The sequence below is a fragment of the Falco peregrinus genome, unplaced genomic scaffold (assembly GCF_023634155.1).
Source record: "Falco peregrinus isolate bFalPer1 unplaced genomic scaffold, bFalPer1.pri scaffold_19, whole genome shotgun sequence".
Classification (NCBI taxonomy): Eukaryota; Metazoa; Chordata; class Aves; order Falconiformes; family Falconidae; genus Falco; species Falco peregrinus.
Genome location: NW_026599591.1, coordinates 87,501 through 95,287, shown reverse-complemented (window position 1 = coordinate 95,287; position 7,787 = coordinate 87,501). Strand labels below are relative to the sequence as shown.

At 62.6% G+C, this 7,787-nt stretch overlaps 1 pseudogene; it reads right to left on the bottom strand.

Moving 5' to 3' along the window:
* Positions 1–2,548: 2,548 nt before the first annotated feature.
* LOC129783290 (translation initiation factor IF-2-like) lies at positions 2,549–6,923 on the bottom strand (annotated as a pseudogene).
* Positions 6,924–7,787: the final 864 nt, after the last annotated feature.

The following is a 7,787-nucleotide window of genomic DNA, read 5'->3' as shown; positions in this document are numbered from 1 at the left end:
GGGCGACAAGGTTATGGTATGCCAGAGGTTAAGCGAGTGAAGCGTTAAAGCGTGTTATTGTTATGGACAGAATCTGGGTTTGTTGGCTCTGTATTCCTGGGGTTATGGTAGTGTGATCTTATTATGTGTTCTTTGTGTGGTTTTGGTTTGGTTTTTTTATGTGGAGAGTGCCTTTTTTCATGTTTTTGGCCTTTGCAGGGTTTGGATGGGGGCCTTTGGTTTGTATACAATGTTTCTTCTGGTTGTTTTTCTGCTGTCTGCTGTCTGGCGGTGTTTTTTCTGTCTTGTCGACCAGTAATGATGGTTTCTATATCTCCTGCAGGTCAGGCAGTGTTACTTCTGATGTGGTCTGACTCATTTCTGGTGAGTTGGTAGGTAGGTATGGAGGACTTGTGGTCCCTCCATGGAGAATGACTGCTAGAGGACTAAGAGGCAGATCTGTGGAGGGGTGAGAGGACTGCTGGCCCACAAGTAGTGACTGTCAGAGGACTACGTGTACTTGAATTTATGCGGGCTTCCAAATTCATGGTTGGTTATCCTGCCTTGAGGAATAGCCATGGGAAGTCACCAGCCATGCAGAAGAAGAAGATTCCCAAGCCTGTGTGGCTTTCTGGTTTTGCTTTCGAGTAAGAAAGTCTTGTCTCTCCGTGAGTACAACTAAACCGGTCAGTTTTGTTCACCACAGAAATCAGGGAGCAGAATTTTTGTGCTGTGCCTCACATGGCTGCCAGGGCATGGTGAGAAGCAGCAAGAGAATTCCTGCCTGGCACCTTCTCCAGGGGAGCAGTGCTGCACTTTCACCGGGTGAGCTCTGGTTCTGCATGAGTGCATAAGTTTTTGGTCAATTTCCTCACCACAGAAAGCAGGGAGAAGAAATTTTGTGCTTCTCCCCACATGGTTGCAAGGGCAGGGTGAGAAACAGCAAGAGAACTCCTTCCTTGCACCTTCTCTGTAGGACAAGGCCTCAAGGACAAGAGTCCAAGTACTGATAGCCTGATGAATAGAGACTTGTTAGAACTTGTAGGGCACAAGCCCTGGGAGCAAAGGAACAAGCTAACTGCAGACCCCTGAGCCGTCACAGTTGAGGAGGCAACCAGACGGACAGAGAAACAAGTAGCCAGATAAGGGAACAGATGGCGCCGGTATGTAATTAAGAAAGCCGCGTAGAAAGAAACTCCCTAACCTTGGAATAAAAATTATTGCTAGGTCAAGATAAACTAGTAAGTACCTATTGTTCTAACGGTGTGCCTTAAATATTAACCAATCGGTGTTTCTTACGCTTAAGATTTAACCAATCAGGGTGTAATATGTAGAAGGTAGAAACATATATAATTGTAAGAAAATCACTAATAAAGGGACAACTTGCTTGCATCAAGCTGCGTCCCGTCTCTTCATTCGCCGCACTTCTCCAGGGGAGCAGTGTTGCGCTTTTACTTTTCCAAGGTGACTTCTTGGGTCTGTGTAATATTGCAAATGTGCCGTGTCAATTTTGCTCACCACAGAAATCAGGGAGCAGAACTTTTGTGCTGTGCCTCACACGTCTGCCAGGGCAGGTTGAGAAGCAGCCGGAGAATTCCTTTCTGGCACCTTCTCCAGGGGAATTTCCCATTTCCCAAGAGACTGCTGGTGCCGGCTGCAAGGGCGCTCCCAGGTAAAGGGTGGTCTTGTGTGATGTTGGGGTTGGAATTGGTGATGTCTCCTTTCCTTAGTCTCGTTAAGGCTTTGCAGTGACAATTTGGTGCTTCGCTCCTATTGCTCTTTTGTCATATCGCTCACAATAGCTACTGCTGTTTCCTTTTATCATATTGCATGCTATTTTCCTGTATTATAATACAAGAAACTACCTTGGATATGTTTCAATGATTGATATATTTGATCGATTTGATGTGGAGTTCATCTTTGCTGGGTATCCAGTCAGTCAGCAAGACATAATTTGGTGTAGTGGGCAGCATATGAAGCAAAAATGTCTTTATTTAGGAAAAAAAAGGTTCCTCGACTTGCTGTTGTCAGGTGGGAACCATTGCCTTATGGTGTTTGGGCAGAGTGGTCTGGTGGTGCTGGGCAGTTGGGCCATGCCAGGGACAGAGGGACGGGAGTAGGGGAGGGGGCGGGGGAAGGGGTTTAGGGACGGACGGGTGGGAATTGATGAAGGATTTTAGGGATGGACCGGGGTGGGCGGGGGTGTTTGTGGGTATGGGGGTGGTGGTGGTAGGGGTGTGTGTGTGCCCCACCCCGCAGCTCCCCTCGGCTGCTTCCTCCTCACCAGCACCTGCTCAGCACCCCAGAGGGGCTTCCCGGAGAGTTCCCGGAGAGCCGGGGAAGGGGCTGTCCTGCACCGCCCCTCCAGACGGGGGCCACGCAGGCAGACCCCCGAGCCCCGCCGAGGGAGGGCAGCGCCGCTGGCTGCCCCCCTCCCGCCGCGTCTCCTCACCTTTGCCCCCGCGCCTCGCGCAGCCAGCGACCCCGACCGCCGCTCCCACGCGCGCACAGCTGGCGGGAAGAGGCGGGGCCCCTCGGCCTCGTGCCCAGCACAGGCTTCGCTGCAGGCCTACGAGAGGTAAAGCCGGTCCCGGGGCACCATCTTGGTGAAGAGGAGAGAAGTGCGTGACCTGCCAACACAGGTGTGGCCCCCGCCCCCAATGTGCCCTTTGGTCGGTTGCTATGGGAACGAGTCGGGCTCTTCCCCCTAGCAACCGGCTGACAAAGGGCACACAGGGGAGGGACCACCCGTATGTTGGGAGGTCACACACATCTCTCTTCTTGACCACGATGACGGCAGGCCCCTTGGCCTCCTGCCCAGCATAGACGGTACACCTGTCAAAGCGTAACGCAGGTGTCCTAAGGCGAGCTCAGGGAGGACGGAAACCTCCCGCGGAGCAGAAGGGCAAAAGCTCGCTTGATCTTGATTTTCAGTACGAATACAGACCGTGAAAGCGGGGCCTCACGATCCCTTCTGGCTTTTTGGGTTTTAAGCAGGAGGTGTCAGAAAAGTTACCACAGGGATAACTGGCTTGTGGCGGCCTTCATAGCGACGTCGCTTTTTGATCCTTCGATGTCGGCTCTTCCTATCATTGTGAAGCAGAATTCACCAAGCGTTGATTGTTCACCCACTAATTAGGGAACGTGAGCTGGGTTTAGACCGTCGTGAGACAGGTTAGTTTTTACCCTACTGATGATGTGTTGTTGCAATAGTAATCCTGCTCAGTACGAGAGGAACCGCAGGTTCAGACCCCTGGTGCGTGCGCTTGGCTGAGGAGCCACTGGCGCGAGGCTACCATCTGCGGGCTTATGACTGAACGCCTCTAAGTCAGAATCCCGCCTAGACGTAGCGATACCGCAGCGCCGCCGGCGCCTCGGTGGGCTCGCGATAGCCGGGCCGCCCGCCTTTCTTCCCCCGCGCGGGGGCGGGGCGGGCCCGGTGCGGAGCGCCGCTCGTGGTCGGGACCCGGAGGGGGCGGACGGATGCGGCGCCGCCTCTCCCCCGTCGCGTACCGCATGATCGTGGGGCACCCCGGCGCTAAATCATTCGTAGACGACCTGATTCTGGGGTCAGGGTTTCGTACGTAGCAGAGCAGCTCCGTCGCTGCGATCTATTGAGAATCAGCCCTCGACACAAGCTTTTGTCTCGCGAGACGCCGACGGGCGGCACCCCCAGCAGCGCGCCCCCTCCGCCAAAAAGGGAAGGGGGGGGCGGGGCGGGGCGTGTGTGCCCGTGGCGTTGGGGCTTCGGGGCCCCCTTTGCCCCCGGCGACTTTCCACTCCTCCTCCTCCTCCTCTTTCGCCTCCTCCCTCCGCTGGGGCGGGGGGAGAAAAAAAAGGGGGAGAGAGAGCGCGCGCGCCCCGCGGGGGGGGCGCTCTCTTGCCTTTCGAAAGCTCGTTCCGGCAGCGGGGCGGGGGGCACCTTTCGGGGGTGCCGCCGGCGGCGGCGGCGGCCGCACGAAGCGGCATTCTTTCCCCCCCCTCCTCCTCCCTCCGGGCGGGTGTGTGCCCTCCGGTGGCGCGAGGGCGCTGGGGTGGAAGGGAGGCCGGCGCCGAGTCCCCTTTCGCCTTCTCGCGCGCGTCTCGGGGTAGACCTGGCGGTTTCGGTGGCACGCGGAGGGGGCAGCGCCCGTCTTTCGGGGGGCGCAGCTCCCTCCGCGTGCTTTTCTGCCCTGGTGGCCAAGGTAGACCTGGCCTCCGTCTCCTACCGGTGCCGAGGTAGACCTGGGCTTCGCCTCCGCCGCCTTCCTCTGCCAGGTAGACCTGGCCTCCGTCCCTCCACCACCCCCCCCCACCGCTGCCAGGTAGACCTGGCCTCCGTCCCTCCCCCCCCCCCCCCAACCGCTGCCGGCTCTCTGCCGCGCCGCACGGCATCCCGGGAGGCTCCCCGGGAACGGGAAAGAGCCCGCCGGGACCTAACCGCCGCCGGTATGCGGGGGCGAATGGAGAGGCGGGCCGGGCGCCCCGTCAGAAATAGCCTGGTCTGACGTACGGATCCGCCTGCCGCGGAGGCACGGCGTCGCGGGGAGGGAGCGTCTAGCCTCGGAGCCGAGCCTATCTTAGGCGAAACGAGCCGAGCCGAGCCGATCTTAGGCGAGCCGAGCCGAGCCGAGCCGAGCCGAGCCGAGCCGATCTCAGCCCAGCCCAGCCGAGCCGAACCGATCTTAGGCGAAACGAGCCGAGCCGAGCCGATCTTAGGCGAGCCGAGCCGAGCCGAGCCGAGCCGAGCCGAGCCGAGCCGAGCCGAGCCGAGCCGAGCCGATCTCAGCCCAGCCCAGCCGAGCCGAACCGATCTTAGGCGAAACGAGCCGAGCCGAGCCGATCTTAGGCGAGCCGAGCCGAGCCGAGCCGAGCCGATCTTAGGCGAGCCGAGCCGAGCCGAGCCGAGCCGATCTCTGCCCAGCCAGCCGAGCCGAAGCCGATCTTAGGCGAAACGAGCCGAGCCGAGCCGATCTTAGGCGAGCCGAGCCGAGCCGAGCCGAGCCGAGCCGAGCCGAGCCGAGCCGAGCCGAGCCGAGCCGAGCCGATCTTAGGCGAGCCGAAGCCGAGCCGAGCCGAGCCGAGCCGAGCCGAGCCGAGCCGAGCCGAGCCGAGCCGAGCCGAGCCGATCTCAGCCCAGCCCAGCCCAGCCCAGCCGAGCCGATCTTAGGCGAAACGAGCCGAGCCGAGCCGATCTTAGGCGAGCCGATCTTAGGCGAGCCGAGCCGAGCCGATCTCAGCCGAGCCGATCTTAGGCGAGCCGATCTTAGGCGAGCCGAGCCGAGCCGATCTCAGCCGAGCCGATCTTAGGCGAGCCGATCTTAGGCGAGCCGAGCCGAGCCGAGCCGAGCTGAGCCGAGCCGAGCCGAGCCGATCTTAGGCGAAACGAGCCGTGCCGAGCCGAGCCGAGCCGATCTCAGCCCAGCCCAGCCGAGCCGAACCGATCTTAGGCGAAACGAGCCGAGCCGAGCCGATCTTAGGCGAGCCGAGCCGAGCCGAGCCGAGCCGAGCCGAGCCGAGCCGAGCCGATCTTAGGCGAGCCGAGCCGAGCCGAGCCGAGCCGAGCCGAGCCGAGCCGAGCCGAGCCGATCTCAGCCCAGCCCAGCCCAGCCCAGCCGAGCCGATCTTAGGCGAAACGAGCCGAGCCGAGCCGATCTTAGGCGAGCCGATCTTAGGCGAGCCGAGCCGAGCCGATCTCAGCCGAGCCGATCTTAGGCGAGCCGATCTTAGGCGAGCCGAGCCGAGCCGATCTCAGCCGAGCCGATCTTAGGCGAGCCGATCTTAGGCGAGCCGAGCCGAGCCGAGCCGAGCTGAGCCGAACCGAGCCGAGCCGATCTTAGGCGAAACGAGCCGTGCCGAGCCGAGCCGAGCCGATCTCAGCCAGCCCAGCCGAGCCGAGCCGAGCCGATCTTAGGCGAAACGAGCCGAGCCGAGCCGAGCCGAGCCGAGCCGAGCCGAGCCGAGCCGAGCCGATCTTAGGCGAAACGAGCCGAGCCGAGCCGAGCCGAGCCGATCTTAGGCGAAACGAGCCGTGCCGAGCCGAGCCGAGCCGATCTCAGCCCAGCCGAGCCCAGCCGAGCCGAGCCGTTCTTAGGCGAGCCGAGCCGAGCCGGGGAGAGGAGAGGAGAGGGGAGAGGGAGAGGAGAGGGAGAGGAGAGGAGAGGAGAGGAGAGGAGGAGAGGAGAGGAGAGGAGAGGAGAGGAGAGGAGAGGAAGGAGGAGAGGAGAGGAGAGGAGAGGAGAGGAGAGGGCACGCATTGCCGCCCAAGTCCCATTCCACGGGGCGATCACCATCGAGGACAGACGGGACGGCGGCGGCAGCAAAAGGACCTCCCGTCGGCCGTGCACCGTCGTGAACGGGTGCCCCGTCTCGCCTCCGGTTGGACCCTCCCCGAAGGCGGGGCTTTGTCGGTCCCCGTTTCTTGACGGCCAGCGAGGCCAGACGGAGGCATCTCCCCGTCCGCCGGGTCCGTCCGTCCGTCGGTTCCAGGCGATTGTCACGGGCCAATAGCAGGGCGCGCGGAGAGTAAGCCGCCGTCCGCCTCCGCCTCTTGGCGGACGCGCGCCCTGCTCCGAGGTAGAGCTAGCCTCCGCCTCCGCCGCTTTCCTCTGCCGGGTAGACCTGGCCTCCGTTTCTGGCCACCGCGCCCCCCCCCCCCCCCCCCCCCCCCCCCCCCCCCCCCCACCGGCGACTAGGCAGCGAGAGCATCGGTCTCTGGCCGTGCCGCACGGCATCCCGGGAGGCTGCCCGGGAACGGAAAGAGCGAGCTCAGTAACAGTCTCGCCGGTTGGGGGCGCGATGCCCCTGCCGGAGCCCTTCGCGGAAAGGACGGCCACGTTTACCCCTGGCGACGGGAGGGGACTTAGCCGCATTTCTGGGGCCCGTCTGGTAGACCTGTTTTTCTCCTCCGTGCCGCCGAGGTGCCGAAGGGGTCGCACTCTCAACACTGCCTCCAGCGACGTCATCGTCGTGTGGCCTCTGTCGCCGCTCCCTCTCCCCGTGTCCAGATGCGCCACCCTCTTGCAGCCTGCCGCTGTCACGGCTGCCCTAGTCCGTACTATAGGAGAGCGAGCGGTGACTCCTCTCGCGAGCAGCGCGCTCGGCGCAGCCGGCTACTGAAGGGTGGCCGCCGGGGCCGGGCGTGTTTGTGTCGCCCATTCGCTTGCCCGTCCAGCGGGCCGGTCCGTGTTCGTGTCGCCCTTTCGGCTTACCCCGTTCAGCAAGCGAGGCGTCCGCAAGTTAAACTCGGGCTGTTCCTTCCCGCGCGGTGCGCGTGGTGGTGGTGGTGGGGGAGCAAAGGCCGTGCGCCCAGCCCAGAGCCTGGTGCGGGCGGCAGCAGCCGCAAGCAGCAGCAGCGAGGGTGGGAAGCCCCGCCGGGAGGGACCGCCAGCGAGGCCGGGAGAAACGTTACCCGCAGGCTCGTGGCGGCCGCCGACTGACTGTCAATGCCGTCCCAGGTAATCGTGTCCGTGGGGGGGGGCTGCCGCTTCTCGCTCCTTTCCCTTTCCTGATCGATGAGGCCATTCGGGTCGCGTCGGAGAGGGCCCCCGGCGGGCCGGCTCTGCTGTGCGCTCCCCGTGCCAGGGGTGGCCGCGGTGGCGTCCGGTGTTCGGGCCAGGGTGGTTTCCTTTCCAATTCGCCTCCCGTCGCGCGTGTGAGGTGTGCGCTTGCCCTCGGTGTCCCCCGTGAGCAAAGAAAAAAGGGGGAGGAGGAGGGTGCGACGGCGCGGTGGTGTGGCGGCCGTGGGTTGCGTGCTCTGCCTGTCCGTCCGCCCCCCCCCCCACCTTGCTCTGCTCATGTCGGGTTCCCGGGGCTTTCTCGTACCGAAA